At 37.7% G+C, this 18,327-nt stretch overlaps 3 pseudogenes; all 3 read right to left on the bottom strand.

Annotated features, from left to right (window-relative positions):
• Window positions 1–6,499: 6,499 nt before the first annotated feature.
• On the bottom strand, window positions 6,500–6,618 carry LOC123467697 (annotated as a pseudogene).
• Window positions 6,619–6,976: 358 nt separating this feature from the next.
• On the bottom strand, window positions 6,977–7,095 carry LOC123467696 (annotated as a pseudogene).
• Window positions 7,096–11,633: 4,538 nt separating this feature from the next.
• On the bottom strand, window positions 11,634–12,392 carry LOC123467658 (annotated as a pseudogene).
• Between the last annotated feature and the right edge of the window lie 5,935 nt (window positions 12,393–18,327).

Raw genomic sequence — 18,327 nt, 5'->3', positions numbered from 1 at the left:
AGACAACACACGACTACGTATTTGCTGCAGCCTGTTCAGAGGAATCAACGAGATGGATTTTAGAAAAAGAAAACAGCTACCTAATTTCCCAAGAATCAGAAATGTGTCTTACCGTAGGGGTCGACGAAACCTTAAAATAGGAAAAGTGTGCTTTGGAAGGAGATACCAGAAAAAACCAGCAGTGGTTCTTTCAAACAATAAATACCAATCCGGATGTTATAGAAAATTTTCCCGACGTAACATTGCAGGATATTCAAGAAGTCCGATTAGAACAACGAAGAGCAATTACAACCACAATCAACTCACCCATATTTGGCGGTATCTTGAAAGCAAATCACGGCAGTGGAAACATCATCTGGGACATGATTGCCTGTGGATTGTTGAAAAATGGACAATATGCAAACGGGAAATGTGTCACACATCATGGGCTTGAAAAACAACTAACCATGGAAGATTGTGACGCAGATTGGACAAAATGTCAAGAAGAACTAAAAACATTTATCACAAGTAACGATCCCCTGGTTCAATCACAAGTATCCGTAGGAAACTGCAGTAAAGCAACTAACAAAGGCCAAGCTTTCGAGTATACGTCTGATTTCACCATCAGACCGTTCAACACTAATGCTTGCGTCAAGGCAAACACAACGATGCTTATTCTACAGGAATGCGCCAACACCAGTTCAATTTGGGGCACTTTCGAACACACAGGACAGCTCATGGCCACAGACAGAACTGGCCTACATTCACCGGCGTCAGACAGAAAATGTCTCACACTAAAAGTAGGACGTCTGAGTTTAGGATATTGCCACGGTTCAAGTAGAAAACAACAGTTTAACTTCGAATATCGAAACCCGCACCAAATACGAACGCTTTCAGCAGCAGCCATCATAGCGCTTCACACTCAACAATCATTGGACGGAACACAACTCCCACTTATACCCCCTCTTCTCTAAAGAGAAAGTAAAGCAAACAACGAAAACTTAACCACGCCCACCACACAAAAATCTATCTCATCTACTTCCAGCACCACAACGACAGCAAAACCGACTACAAAATTAAGCACAACCACAATGAAAACAACAATAGCCACATCAGCCATGAAAACGACCGTTAAAAGCACACCACCGACAACTAGGCCTACAACAACTACTAAGCCAACGACTACTACAACTAAGCTTACGACTACCACAACTAAGCCTACGACTACCACAACCAAGCCTACAACTTCAACAACAAAACCTACAACTACAACAAATAAGCCTACTACTACAACTACTACGCCTACAACTACAACAACAAAGTCTACGACTACAACTACAACGCCTACAACTACAACAACAAAGTCTACGACTACAACTACTACGCCTACAACTACAACAAATAAGCCTACTACTACAACTAGTACGCCTACAACTACAACAAATAAGCCTACAACTACAACCACCCTGCCTACAACTACAACTACCACAGCTACAACTACAACTACTGAGCCAACAACTACAACCACTAGGCCTAAAACTTCAAGTACTGAACCTACATTGCCATCAACTACAACTTAAACCACGTCCACTGCACTACCATCAACGACAACTATGGCGACGACAACAACAACTGAAGTAATAAGCAATTCAACAACAAATAACACAACAACTGAAAAAATAGAAGATCCTCCAGTTACGAAAAATCACACCGGTATGGAAGATGCAATAATGGAAATTATTGAGGACACTGAAAAAACATCTCAGCAAGAAATACCCGAGGCAGCATCTTTAACACTAGAACAAGTTCCGGAGGTACCAATAAAAAATGAAACAGAAAGCGGTCTACCCCAAAATATAGAAGAATTCGGTGACAAAATTAAATTCGAAATTTCAAAAATGCACGAGCAATATAAAATAAGTATAGAAACAGAACACGAAAACAAACTTGCAAAAGAAATCCGCGACGTATATTGTCAACTATCAACGATAAAGAAAACTCAAGCGGTGATTTTAGCTCAAAGTAACGGAATTCTTGCTGCTTCAGCGCTCGGATTACCCATCTGTACGAGACTGCAAGGCTTCGGACAAGCGATGACGCTCCAACAATGTGAAACCAAACGGATTTTCATCTCCGCAAAAGAATCCAAATGTGGATTTCAACCATTCTTTACCTATGAAGATAAAAACTGCACAATTGGAGTGGATGGATGGCCCATACATCCATATTCCGATTGCTTTTGGAAAACTCATTTGGTAAATTTAAATGGTTTCCATCACACCTGGGAACACAATTCAACAGATGGAGAATGGGTAAAACAAAAAGCAAGCATTCACATGCCGAACTTAGACCTTATCACAGAGTTCGAAGAGTTGCACCTGAATGATTTCGACTACAGTCTGAAGAGCCATCCAGCGCATGAAACAATGGAAATGGAACAATTAAATATCCTAAACGAGCTAGTAGGCCTAATGCAGGAATCAAATTCAAAATCTGTTTCTGACATAGTGATGTCAGAAAAACAGGATAATCAGATAGGAACCATGTTCTCATGGTTCGACACATTAAAAATTCTTATCCTATCTATCATCGGATTCATTATATTCATCATATCCCTACGCATATTGATCATTTGTGACCCTTTCACAAGAATCATGGAAAAAATCCGCCAAGTTAGAAGATTAAGACGATATGGAATCAATAGGGAAGAAGCGCACGAATTAACTTCAATGATACCAAATTCAAGCACTCAACCACCGGAAGAAATAATAGAGCAACCATTTGCTAGGATGACGGCTCCTACACCTCTTACCATGGAAAGACCCACACAATCACGCCCAGCTCAACCAAGCGCACCGAAACAACGTAATATTTATCCTGTCATGGAAGAAAACTGGGAATCCGATCAAGCTCGCAAATGCACAGGAAAACACACGACTTGCACTTACGTTATGGGTTATGGAATGGTATGGGAAGACCTTTGCAGATGCTCAACAGAAGTTGAATCTAAAAACAACTAACATTTAAAAAAAAAAGAAAAAAAACAAAAAAAAAACAATCTTAACAAGTTTTTATTTTGGTTGAAAGGGGAAAGTAGTAAATGTATTAAAAACTCAAAGTATGACACATAAAAAAAAAAAACTCAAAATATGAAAACTTCAAGTGAATTGTCTTTGTTACACGATTAGTGTTTAAACAGCCACCAAACACACAAGTGTTAAGTAAAAGTGGAAGTTAAAACAAAAAAAAAAAAAAAAAAAAAATATGATGGAACAGAACAGTGAAGACGCAGTGCAACGTAATGAAGCAAGTGATAGTGAAAGTCAACCAGAAATAAACTACTTAGTGATCGAAAGTGAAATTGAAACAGAAAGTGAAACACAACGAGATGGGCTCTTCGGGTATTATGGTTTTTACCCACCAACGTTCGAATTTAATCCAAATGCTACACAAAAGGCAACACTATCTAAATGTAGTAACTGTGCGATGAAAACGCACCCAACTTTATCTGCAGCAAGAGCAGATGCCGTTCAGAAACGAACACAAGCCATCACACGACTACGTGATCAAGAAATTTTCTTAGAAATGATAGACGCTCCAAGGGAAGAAATAAGAAGGTGTATCGTCCAGAAATTGGGCCCCGCTGCATGGGATTACCATCCGAAGGCAGAATTTCTAAACCAGAAATTTAACAACAAAACACTACTTCATACAAGCGTGAAAGCGGGAAAACTGGACATAACGGATTTACTGTTAGACTACGGAGCTGACCCAGATATAGAAGAGGATGGCCAGACCATCGCACATAGAGCGGCAGCAGAAAATAACAAGCTCTTGATCAGGATATTACGATATCACAAATACAAGTTTTCATCGTATAATAGCCTTGGAGAAACACCACTAATGGTCGCCATCGCCTACGGGCATGAAGAAGGGGCTAGTTATTTGTGGATAAGTTCCAACGTTGCACAAATGGCAAAGGACAACAGCACCGTCCTACATTATGCCGCCAAACATGGAAACAACACTCTCGCTAGGGCAGCATGTGAAAGGAAAATTCACATTAACATCAATCAAACGACTAAACCAGGAAACTATACGGCCCTACACCTAGCCACAATGTATAGGCATGATCACATAGCAAATATCTTATTGGAACACGGAGCAGATCCAGACATAACGGATGTCAATGGAAACACCCCGCGGGATTACGCGTTTGATGAACATAGAAGAAACATATTCGAAGATTGGAACTGTATAAGAAGCCGCAAGAGAAAAGCTTCTGACAGTGAATATTGTCATGAATGATTGAAATCTGTAGTAGCATTTCAGTAGAAAGGAACGTAGTCCATCAATATTAACTAACACTTTATTAGCCTAAAGACAATGAATAACGGTACAGGAAACATATCTTGTATTTTGTGCCTCATACTGTAGCCCAACAAACAAGAATAACGGTGAAGGAAAGAAAGTAGGTGACGGGTAAAAACAAGTTTTCACCTAACCATTGCCACGCCACATGCCGAAGAGAAGTAAGGAGAAGAAGAAAATCAAAAGACAAAGAGAAAAATTGGAGGGCCAATTTCTTCTTGCCGAAGGGGGAAGGAATGTAATAGACCGCAGCAACTCCTCCTAGCAACAGCAGCCCCTACCAGCAAGAAAGTCGTCACGAATGCAACCTTCCCTGCGGATAATAGTTAATGATAAAAGTAAAAGTTATTGTAAACCCCTCCCTTCTTAACCTTCAATCTTTTGGTATACAAGCACATGGTTGTATCGTCTTAAGTAGAGTTAGTTTACTGGCAAATACACAGTTTAGAAACTTTTACAGTTGTACTAACAGGCCAATCATTGTTCATTTGGGTTTCTGTTGGAGAAATCACCTTCTCTTCATGCAGCAAAAAAATTGCTGCGATATTCCCATTTTCCTGTTCTCCTTGGTATACCCTTGCTGCTTTTACATTAGGTTTTATTCTCTTTTTCAATCTTTTTAACTTATCATCTTTTTTAATTTTATAGGAATCCTCTGATTTTTTCCTTTCCCTTTTCTTTTTGCGTCGTTCTTCTTCTATTTCTGATTCCGAAGTTTCACTTATATTTTCTGTTTCTGATTCTTCTTCAAAATGTTTTTTTACAACACCCCTCTCAGCCTCATTTACAATTTCTTGCAGAGTGTCAATTGCCAATGTGATTGCAGGGCTACCTCCCACTGCTTGACTGTAAGATTTCCTTCCAGTATCACAGTCTCTAGCTTCATGATTTTCCGAATCACATCTGGCACAGGTTTTGATTTGCCCTGGGTAGGACACAGCAAATCTTTTATCCATTACTGTTATGAAGGAAGGAATATTTTTTTTACAATCATCTCAATTGTAAACATTTCTCTTTTTGTCTTGAGGAGATTTAATGCTTGAATCTCATACTCTACTTTCTTGATTTTCCCATAAGGCTCCAGAACCTTTTAAAAAAGATTTGTGTCCATTTCGTCCGGAACGTATTTAATTTTGATTTTTTTCCAAGGACTTCCTGGCATAAATATGGGAATGATATGTATCTTTCCATGTTTCTCGAAAGGTATTCCTTGGGAATGCCTTTTAAATAAGCTTTCAAATTGATTTTGGTTTTTAAACTTTGCTACGACATTTTTTGTGTGGTAATGGAGGTCTATGACAGTGAGTTGGTCGTCGATAATACTTAATTTCATAAACCAACTATGTATTTCGATTTCTAGGGGAACAAAATTAACCTCTTTGAAGCTGAAAAACAGGGTTCTTTCCCTTTTTATTTCCATTTTTGTTGTAAATGTCTAGATAATGTGCTCTTTTTTTAATATATGATAGAGATGTGTGAAAACTGTGGTGATTGTGGTGATTGTGTTTAATTGTGAGATGAAAAAATATAAATTGACAATTGTGCAAAAAGATTATATTTTTTTGTTGTTTGTTTTTGTGTGCAAAAGTGTGATGATGGAACAGAAAGAAAGAAAGCTGAAGAGGATTATAATACTATTTCACTTTGTTGGTGAAAATAATATTATTTTGAAATTGGGTATGTAATAGAATAATTAAGAAGAGAAGAAAATATACATTGACGAACGAAAATTAAAAGATGAAAGTAGTGGGCATTGATTTTGAATAGATGTAATAGGGTTGGAAAAAAGAAAAGGATTCTACAGAAATCAAAAGTAATACTATCTTCACTTAAAAAGTAAAGATAATATTGCTTAGGGATAACTACAAAGTAAGGGCAGTTGAAAGGAAAAACTTTGCAGAAATAAGAGATTGTTGATTTTTCGGGAGCTGTCAAAAAACACATTCATCGGTAAAGTCACTGCATGTTAAGAACCGCTTTGAACTTCCCTTGTTGGTGTTTTAAAAAATAACTATCAGTGTGTACGAGATGAAATAACAAAATTTACCACTAAATGGCGTTTAATAAAGTATCAAAATTTCACCACGAAATGGTTTTAACTAAAATTTTGATTCGTTTACGAAACTCTTGCTGGCTATAAAAGGTTTGATGCCAATAGCATCCCATATTCCCAAGCGGTCACCCTTCTAGGTACTAACGGGACCCGACGCAGCTCAACTTCTGGAAACTGACGAGACCAGGTTTTTTCTGCGTGGTATGTCCGTTGACATTTTAATACGAGACTGAATTGAATACACTCACGGAATGATTTCCCAAAATTGGAAACCTACACAAGGACGATTGATTTCGATAATTAAGGATATTGGACTGGTAACCATCGTGTTCGTTGAGCCACCATTATTCTATGAGATAGAAATTCACATTCCTCGTTAAAGTCACTGCTGGTTAAGAACCGCTTTAAACTTCCCTTGTTGGTGTTTAAAAAAATAGCTATCAGTGTGTACGAGATGAAATAACAAAATTTACCACTAGAGGGCGTTTAATAAAGTATCAAAATTCACTACGAGATGGTTTTAACTAAAACTTTGATTCATTTACGAAACTCTTGCTGGTATAAAAGGTTTGATGCCAATAACATCCCATATTCCTAAGCGGTCACCCTTCTTGGTACTAACGGGACCCGACGCAGCTTAACTTCTGAGAGCTGACGAGACCAGGTTTTTTCTGCGTGGTATGGCCGTTGACGTTTTAATACGAGACTGAAATGAAGATAAAAGTCTATTTTACCCGACCAAATTTACTTAACTAAATTAACTTAACTTAACTATACTTAAGTTTCTAAGCGGGACCAAGCCCGAGCTATGCGAGGACAAATAGGGGTTTTGTGTAGGTACAGTAATGGAAGAGTAAAGTAATAAAGTAAAGTTAAATAATTAGATTAAATACTATAAATATTCAATTAAATTAACAAATATAAGTTAAGTGAAAACTAAAATATCAGCAAATAAGTAAAGTAAAGTACATCTATTAAGTTAATAATTACTTTATAAAGTAATGTATAATTAAGTTAATTAATTAAATTAGTAAACTAAATAATATATAAAAAAACGAACAAATATAAATATTACTCTAATACCACTACTCTATTACCAAAAAATTAACAATGAAATATAACCTTAAAAATATGTGTTATCCATTACATAGATGTACACACTGCAAACTGTAAAAAATGAATGAAATACAAAGTATATGATTTGTCGTCTTCAACTTGAAATTATCCGTTGTTGCATGTTATATTTTAAAATCTTTATATATAAAATTTACATTCCATAACTTCATTTTCTGAAAAATAAAGTATAACTAAATTTATTTAAATAACTAACAAGTAAATAAAGTCTAAGAATCATTCATGAAAACTATAAATTACATAATCATATATATAAAGTCACAACACTGGATAAACTATCTACTACTGTCATTTGCTACAGATTCAAAAACATCAAAAATACAATTACAAACAAATTTTTAAAATGACCAAAACAGAAGAAAAAAAATTTCTTAGTAAAAAAAAAACATCTTTAGTGGCCAAAATATTAAAACTTCAATCTGAATCAAAAACTATAAAACAAGAAAACGAAATAAATAAGGTAAAGAAATCTTACAATACTGTGTAGCAAAAATGAAAATAATTTGTACTCGATATTAGGCTGCTATTGAAAATTACAAACAACAATTAGAGGAATTAGAAATAAATAAGGTAAATATAATAATTATACTAATAAACTATAAACAATATATATTTAACATTATATTTCTATAAAAACCAACAAATACAAAAATTAGAAACAGACAATGGAGAGCTGAAGGAAACCATTAATAACTTAGAAAAAGGTAAAACATTTTTGAACGATATAACTTTTGAAACATTAACAATTACATATAAATAATAAAGCAGATATAGTACTAGGATCTATCACTCACTGGTCACTGCAACAAGAATCTAGATAATCTTTCAACTCCACCAAAACCCGATACTCCCTCTACCCTTTGCCTCGATTATATTTTCTTATATAAACGTTCCCTAGTGGAGTTTTTGGGTGTTACTCTAGTGTGGAGCACCATAAAAATTCATCTTGTCAGTGTTCTTGCCTTACTCGGTGAATATGCGTTTCATACTAGTGTCGCAAATGAATATTTCTTTCGTCTTTAAGCACATATTACAGCGTGTATGGCACCAGTTTGAAACTGTGATAACCCTAGTTTACAGACCAGCATGGGCCTTCGTTTTTTGCGATGGGGACTAAATATTTTACCTGCGTTTAATATTGGTTTAGCACACCAACAACACATTTTTGTATATATTTATTTATATTTATATATGTATATGTTTTACACTGGAATGAAACGCTTATTAATTGTGGAAAATTCCGGTAAACAAGTTTATTTTTTCAACCCAGGTAAACTGCGTTTCATACCTGTTATATACACCGACAATATAACTTGATTCGTTTTGAATCACCTTAAGGTGCGCAGATTAGGGTAAGGAATAGCTTAGATGGGTGTCTTTTGAGAACCGCTCGGTCTATTTCCTGACTTTAGCAGACACACACACAGTCTGAATAACGCATTACCGCGTTTAAACCGGTGCCTGCATTACCGCAGCGCACCACGAACACACCGGTGCCTGCATTACCGCAGCGCACCACGAACGGTCGTATTACCACGACCGTCCGGACCTGGCCATGCTTGTTGGCATTCCAGCACCAGAAATTACATAACACGACACAATCGATCACACCTGGCCATGCTTATTGGCATTCCAGCACCAGCAAAGTAGACACAAAAACTATCACACAAACACATGACACCAGAGACTGTTGAGTCCGGCTGGTTTCACACCGAGGGTAAGACTGCCCAATTACAAAGGAGAAGATGGGGAAGAACAAAGGGAGTAGGAAGTCGTCACGTCGACGAAGAGGGAAAGTCGGCCAAAGGTCGAAGACGCTCACAGAACGTTACACGGCCTCTCCTGACTCGAGTTTTTCCCTGAAAAACCGAAATAAACAGAAAAATAAAAAAAAACGAAAAATAATTCAAGTAATAACAGTTATCGGGTTGCCCGCGTTTGTCTTGGTTAACTGTCCCCGCAAAGTCAAGTACGTCTTCTTCACGTTGTCTACGCTAAGTTGGGATTGATGGACCAGCGTCAAGGGCTCGTTGCTGATTTTGGGCCAGCAATTGTTGTAGCATCTCATTTTGGGCACGAACAATCTCCATAATAAAAGCAAAAACATCTTCCGCCATTTTTGAGTTAAGAGGATCTCAGAAGTTATTTAAGAAAACGGGTTAGAAATTAAGAATTCAAAAGAAAAACAAAATAAAATGAAACGGAGAAAGCAACATGAAATAAACAAATTAAAACTGGCAGGGTTTCGGGCGGTCAGATTAAACCAACCATTCAGAGGCCCGAATCCCACTTCTGACACCATGTTAAGAAATGAGGGTAAGGAATAGCTTAGATGGGTGTCTTTTGAGAACCGCTCGGTCTATTTCCTGACTTTAGCAGACACACACACAGTCTGAATAACGCATTACCGCGTTTAAACCGGTGCCTGCATTACCGCAGCGCACCACGAACACACCGGTGCCTGCATTACCGCAGCGCACCACGAACGGTCGTATTACCACGACCGTCCGGACCTGGCCATGCTTGTTGGCATTCCAGCACCAGCAATTACACAACACGACACAATCGATCACACCTGGCCATGCTTGTTGGCATTCCAGTACCAGCAAAGTAGACACTAATACTACCACACAAAGACATGTCACCAGAGACTGTTGAGTCCGGCTGGTTTCACACCGAGGGTAAGACTGCCCCAATTACAAAGGAGAAGATGGGAAAGAACAAAGGGAGTAGGAAGTCGTCACGTCGACGAAGAGGGAAAGTCGGCCAAAGGTCGAAGACGCTCACAGAACGTTACATAAATCGACCAACTTAATAAACCGGACAACAGGCAAAATAACTTAAGGCAGATAGTGTTCGTTTACAAACCTGCCACACACAACAACACCAACGATGAATTATCAGAAGATTCATGAGGTATTCATTAGTTAAGAGTCAATTGAGTTATATTTATTAAAATAAGTCTGTAGGAATCACAAAATGGTGTGTCGAATAGGTGTAGTAAACCACCTGTTGGGAACATTTGGCAGGGTTATGTCAGGCAACTTGGCATAGTCAGTTAATTTATAAGGAACAGTATACATTTTGCAAAGTAAGTTATTTATATTCCATTCACCAATGCACTCGTCCAACTTAGATACAATAAATGTGTTGTACTTCGCTGATAAGTAGGGCTTCACACAAGCATGTTCTTTGGTTTGAAATAAAAAACCAACAACTAGAAAATTATCGCTCATCTTTGGAAATTCGATGAAATCAGAACAAACAACAACATTTCCATTTTTGAATAAACAGACATTGTTCGGAAATCGATTAGTCAGCACAAAATCAGAGAAAACCATTTTCTTAATTCCTTTCCATTCGGAAAACTTAACCAATATTTTTTGACCACTGGCCTTTACTTCTAATTTCTTAATTTCAATTTCATATTGCATAGAAGAGTTTATGATAATTCCGTCAGCTGAAGTCGGCAACAAGTACTTTGATCTTTCTAAAAGCCTATTTCGTATTTGCTCTAACGGTAAGTTTCCCGAAGCAAGAATATTTCGGAAAAACCTATAAAAATTTTCAAAAACAAACGCACTCAATGCCTCTATTCCGCAGCCGTATTCCAAAGCATTCTCTGGTAACTGTGACGCAAAGTGAGTAGTCGGTCGGATAGGATCGTTAAACTGTTTTAGTTGTTGAACATACATCTTCAACACTCGAGATAATTCTCTTAAATTGTCTTGGGAGACGGGCTCGTTAACAAAACCACCGATCAGCAACATGGCGTACTGCAGTAACAAAATATTTTCCAAGTGCTCTTCTTGCAAAATTCCACTAAATACTGGAATAAAAATATACATGAGCATGTTTCTTATCTCGTGATGCTTATACTTCTTGGCGCTCTTGCTAAAGCTTCTTACATGTCTTTCAAATTCTAAAGGTTTGCATTTTTCAAAAAGTTTTAATCTTTGGTCCACTTGCTTTAGTTGTGAGGAACTCAGTTTACTCTCGTTTGAGTTGTATGCAAGGCCTTTAAATCTGCCCCCTACGCATCCAGCGGAAAAGGTATGCATTGGTTCTACAACGAAACCGGTTACCATCGGAAAATTCAAATCCAAAAACGGACTGAGATCGTGATGACCATTAAGGTGTTCATCGGGACAATCATCGGACTTGCAATAAGACAGGAACTCTTCATCACTTCTAGGAGCGGCATCCAATTCGAGAAACTGAATTGTTTTTTTCTTCTTCTTTGTCTTATTTTTGTTATTGGAATTAATTTCACACGCAACACCAGGTTGTATACAACGCTCACAGCTCCAGTATCCGGAGTGACCTTTCACTCTTTTTAAATATGACCGCATTGGCCAATCTGCGATAACACAGCGAAGGGAGACAGTGAATTGGCGACCGATAGTAGTAATGTCGTCGTTATTTGGATCAAGTCTTTTAAATTCTGCAATAACAGCAGATAAAAAAAGATTCACATCTGGTTTTTCTTTACAGTGAGCCACTCCAACGATTATTGGGGATCGTTTCTGTAAGATGATTGGTTTGCTTTGAGAGCGATCACTACACTCACTCACTGAATGTACAATAACACAGAGGAGAATGCATTCGGCTTGCTCAGAATTGTCTAAAAATTGGACGCCATCACAGCTCATATCAACTTCGAAGTGTGGAACGATAATTGCGTTATTGATTAACGAGCGTGCGGTTTCACCTCTTAGAAGCCGCCTTTCAGCTTCAATTTCCGGTCCGCCATGAAGTTTATCAATCTAATATGGAAGAAAAAGTCATATTAATAGTGTCACATTTGCAATGTCGGTAACGGAACAAAAATTTGTTTATAACAGGCCAGACGCATCCCTTTTTTTGCTACGAGATAGCTCTGAAATAGGAAACAGTGACATGAGTCTAAAACCAAATTAAGTACCTTTTTTTGGATAGATAGTGGAAGGGCGTTTGGATTTGTTTTGAAAATAGCAGCATATTGGAATAAATCAGCATTGCGGAAATATACTCCTGGTTAGTCTCCGGCCAGCGCAGTTTCAAGACCGAAGTGAGTGCACCTTCCATTTCCTTCATTGTCTAAATTAATGACGGGTGGCAGTGGGTGTTTCTTTCGATTCACACTGTTTGTACTGTATTAAATACAAATAAAATAATACAATGAATGTACTTGCGATGAAAACACTGCAATACATTCTCAATAAACATTACCTAGCTAACTGTAATGTCGTAGTATATGGCTGCGGCATATCACGGCCGTCGATAAACATCAACTGTTTTCCGGATGATGGCAAAGTATCAAAATCTATTTGCGGCCTATGTTCCTTCAGCAACTCCAGCAAGTACGTCAAATGACTTTTCTTTTGCATAGTAAGAGCAGCCCAATAGCATAAAATTCTTTTATACGACAAGGGTTTGTTGTTTGGGACCGAGGAAGTACCAGCAAGATTAATAACAGGTATGCCTTCAAAAGCATCAAAATCTACATCTTCGTTTGCATGCTGTTTGTCTGTCGTGCAAGTATCTACATGGTGTTTGAAAAACAAATTTAATTTTTAAAAAATAGATTTTCTAAATATATTCTTCCAAATAGCCATTACTACCTTGAAGGTGATTCAACATGGTTTGGATGTTGCTAGATTCCGCACCAGCAGTATTCTGGTGGAGATCAATATGGACCTCTATTTCTTCGGCACACTCCTTTTCCTAGAAAAATATATCACTGAGTCACAGTAGAAAAATATTAAACACAAGACACATGTTAAACTTTAAATACCATATGTAATATTGTAGGTAAATGACAAGTAGATTGTTGTGATTTCATATCTCCAACACAGGCTTCCGATAGAGATACATTGGTTTTCAGTCCAAACATCTGAGGCAATCTTGACGATAGTAAAAAAAATGTGAAATACATGTGAAATACATTGCCCATTATAATTAATTAATTAATTATTATAACGAAGGGCACAGTTTTTCGATAACAACGGCTTCCACTACCCACATTTGTTGTGAAATAAAAAAAGGGCAATCTATTTCACATTTAACTAGTTTTTCTACATACTGTCGTTTGTCTTTTTCATCAAGTCCCTGTGCATAGTCACTTAATTCACAGATTGTTATTATGGGCTCCCTTATGAGCCCGCCAGTTTCCTCTACAACATCCATTTGTCTGCTACAGAAAGTAAACACGTCTACAAAAAAATTAATAATAAATAAAGTACAGTCTATATCGAGGTCAAATAAAAATTACAAGATTACCTGATAACGAAGGAATTTCGTAATCCAATTATGAATGGAACGGAAGATAATTTCAATGGAAAAAATTAAAACTAAAACTACAACGGGCGAAACTCCGTAAGCCGCCATGCAAGAACTGTTACTAGTTCGTGTCCAATTTTTATTCACAATTTCATCGAACTGACAACTTCGGACGTTAGCCAACTCTATAAGCTTATTAAATCAAATGTTCCTGTCTGTTATATAATAATTTCTCACGCATGTCTATTGGATATTCCTGTTGCTGAGTTTGTGTAAATAGGAGGGAAAAGATAAGAGAAATGTGAAGTAAGTAAGTGTTGGATCCAACTAACGACGAGGAATCTCTATCAAATAGTAAAGTGGGTAGCTCTGGTGCTTTCCAGGTATGATAACTTTGTAACTAAAAGACTTTACGAGAAAATATATTTCATTCCTTAAATGGTACTTCATATTAGGTAGGAAGATTACACGTTCACTGGATGGGCACACATAGGCTGGAGGATACAAGTGGACACAGCGTAAATGATCTTACTTCGATGAAGTATTACCTAGTAAAAACTGTGGAAACAGATGAAAATTTCAAAAAAAAAATTTACTACAGCTGCGTGCCAACTACTTGGCTTTCACAGTGCATGAAGTTTATGATGTACCCACCGGTTGGGTCACATTCTGCAAATGGGAAAAATCAAGAACCAAGTCAATGGAGAAGTAATGTATTTAAAAGATTTCGGTACCCAACCAATTCTTGGTTCGAGTACGACGTTGTTCAAGTTTTCAACGCATCAAAGCCAGGTAAAGCAAAATAGCTATATGAAGCATTGCTACATTACTTTCTCAATTAATAATTTTTTCCTCTTCTCAGGGAGTCATGATAGGGTCTATAAGTCTGCGTCTGCAGCCATGAAAGGCAGTAAAACTTTTGAAGATCTGCTAAAGTCTGACAACGACGTAACATTTGGAAGGGGAAATCGAGTAAAAAAGAAAAAAGTGTATGATACAGGAGTGGATGAGCCGGAAAAAAAAAGGGAAAAAAGCAAGTGAAGTAAAAGAAGTGAAAGACGCTCCGGCTGCTGTTATCGGCAACGGTGATGAAGGGCAGTCAATCTTACCTGACGCTGGTGGTGGAATCAGTGCTGTTGTCGCCCGGGCAGTGTTTCCTTTGCTCTCAGATAACTGGAATGTCGACAAAGATAGCAATGATGGTAGATTTGTAATGTATTTGTCCTTTTTTAACAATGACAATTAGTTTTCTCCAAATAAAGTAGAAGAAATGATCTTTCCACTTGAACCAACATCTTGGGTGGAGCAGGGTGAACAGAGCGCAACTCCAGAGTTTCATGGAACAATGATGAATTTAGACACGCATCAACTATGCCCATCTTTATCGCCTTCATTAAATGGGCTGACAGGCAATACGTAAACCAATGGGACAACAGGCTAGTGTGAAATTTTGATTAATCATTGTTTAGACTACATCATTTTTAGACTATAATATAGGATACAAAACATTGAAGTCGGAAATTATGTTTTGCTTTTTGGTTTGTTTAGGTAAGACTTTCGACCAATCTATGATGTTCCGTCTTCTTAATGCCATCGAACGGGTGACCTCGCTAGAAAATGCCATTGGTACCATTGAAGCTAATATGTCAGCCACACTTGCATTAATTCTTGAAAAGCTTGGGGCATTGGACCAAAAATTTGAAGCAATTCGTAAGGTCGAAGTCTACAAAATGGCAGAAGTGGATTTTGACTATCATAAGTCGGTGATTGACACTCATTTTAAAGAATTGCCTGTAAAATCCACGAATGCAGTGGAGGCAATTGATTTTTCTTTGCAGGACAACACTTTAGCCATTAGTCTGGTAATGATTTGCTTGTTATAAGTAATGACGTCAATTTATTTTTTGTTCTTTTGAACCATTAATATAGGTTTTCTTTTATGTCGAGAAATTTAAAACAGTTAAAACTGTCAACAAACTGTTTTATCTGATGCTGGACTTTCTGGTATCCAAGGAAGTTAGCAACAAAATGCAGTGGAAAATGATGCCTAGGGGCAAAGACAGCAGGCCCGGAATGGCTGGCCTTTTCAATCTATTAGCCGTCTTCGGAGGTAGTTTAATTTTAATGCATGGAATTCTTAATGATTTTATACATTAAACTTTTATCGTTTGCATTTCATTTCAGTGGCCGCAAGGACTTTTGCAAAAAAAGGGAGAACAGTTAAATGAAGGAAGAATACAGCAGCTCGTACGTGATGCAAGGAAAACACACGCCCGAGAATTTCGGGCAACATCCCGTGGCAATGAACAAGCAGCAGATGATGCACCTGCCACAGCAGCAGGAGCAACGCAAATTCAAGACAACGATGGCGTTACACTAAAAGAGTATGTAATAGACCGCAGCAACTCCTCCCAGCAACAGCAGCCCCACCCAGCAAGAAGGTCGTCACGAATGCAACCTTCCCTGCGGATAATAGTTTATGATATAAGTAACAGTTATTGTAAACCTCTCCCTTCTTAACTTTCAATCTTGTGGTATATAAGCGCATGGTTGTATCGTCTTAAGTAGAGTTAGTTTACTGGCAAATACACAGTCTAGAAACTATTACATTTGGAGGTCCCGACGAGACAGCAAGAATAACAACGAGACTCTGGAAGAAAAGTTTCTGATCTGTGCTTCATTTGCTAGCTGCAAGTATTCAACGCTTCTATCACCAAGTCTTCAAGCAACCGACATCGGAACATCATCGAGGTAAGCGAATGCCGTTTGATTCACCTGTACAAAAGACTGCTCTCAACGAGAACACACTACTACCTTTATACCCCGTACTACAAGAATCTGATTTAAACGACCAAGACCCAAACCTAAGTCACCATCGAGAACAATTTTTGGACCATTGGAAGACCTTAATAGACTTAGAATTTAAGCAAGACTTAGAAAGAAGTAAATCATACCAGACAATCTCAACAACTGAAAATATCCAACAGTTACAAACACAGAAACAAGAAGCAAGTTAGGCGACGCGAAATTCGCTGCATTTTTACACTTATTACCTTCTAGAACAAACTTTAAAAGTAACAGATAGTGTAACAACAGAAACCATTGCTAATGCTACTAAAACACTCAAAGACGATATAGTCGCACAAGGATGGAACACCAGAACACTCGATAGTTTACTCCAAAAGCTACACACATTGCACGGAAAAGAAAAAGAATTTTTGTTCGGAACCATCAGTGTATTGCAGAAAGAGTCAGTAATTGCACTAATTGAAGATAAAAAGCGGATATCTACGCTAAAATTTGAACTTTCAAATGCGCAAAAACAATTGGAGAGTAACAAAAAGAAGGCAAAAAGTTCCAAATACACTTTAAGCAGTTCGTTAGAGCAACTTCAAGAAAACAACGAGGCTCTGAAAAACTCCCTTGAAAAAGCCAATTCCCGAATCACCGACCTAGAACAAAACCTTGAAGCCACCTTAGCAACCGAGAGCCAATTGCAGAATCTTCTCAAAAGAAAAGAGGAAAACAACGCAGCTGTCGAGACCGAAGGGCAAGAAATAATTAACAAACTTGAAGGTGAGAAGACCAGACTTATCTAGAAACCCAGCACTGCGGAAAACCAGATAAAACAAGTATCAGAAACAGCAGAGCAGCTCCAGAAAGAGATAAAAGTTTTTGCAGACAAATTCGACAAGGCTTCAACAGAGAAAATCAATTTCAAGAAAAACTTGCTAGATTTTACTTCAAAGACGAAGAACCTTGAAAAAGACCTTCAAGAACTACAAGATCGGGTACGAGGATAAGAAAATCAAATAATATTTCTAGAAAACCGGGTGAAAGAATACAAAAAACTTCAAATTAAATTCATCGAGACTGAAAACTCCAACGACTCAAGGCTAGACGAGGACGAACCAGGAGAAATAACCAAACTAGTGGGAGATATAAACGAACTGACCTTGCCGACAGACAGTGGAGACAAGTCACTCCACTACGAGCTGGAAATAGAACAAGCAAACGATTTTGAACAAACAATAGAAAACCTGAAAACGCAAATAGAACACTTAAACAAAACAATCATCTATTTGGAGCAAGTAAATCAGCAGCTTAAAAAGAAGGTCGACATGGGCGTAACACACAAAGACGAGGACGCTTCGGAAAAACGTTTGCGAATACCCGCAAGAAAAATCCCAAGGATGACGATATTCCAGCAACTGAGCAGGACGACGAAGACGCAAAGAAAGTGAATAGGTACTTCACTCAGCCAATAGTGAAGGCCTTAGGAGAGCTATTCTCCAGAGAAGACAAAAAGGCAATTCCAATCTTTAAAGGAAAAAGCACTGATAAATTAATATCAGAGTGGCTACGCGGCGCCGAACACGTAGCACGAAACAATGAATGGGACGACAATCAAAAGATACGTTTCTTTTCTGATCGATTGAAAGGCGAAGCCTTCGAATGGCATGAAAACTACGCTAAAGAGGAAGGCGATGATCTAAATTACCAGGATTGGAAAGAAGCACTAATAACAA

This window comes from Daphnia magna, unplaced genomic scaffold, assembly GCF_020631705.1.
Source record: "Daphnia magna isolate NIES unplaced genomic scaffold, ASM2063170v1.1 Dm_contigs214, whole genome shotgun sequence".
Lineage (NCBI taxonomy): Eukaryota > Metazoa > Arthropoda > Branchiopoda > Diplostraca > Daphniidae > Daphnia > Daphnia magna.
This window is presented reverse-complemented; position numbering and strand designations above follow the sequence as displayed.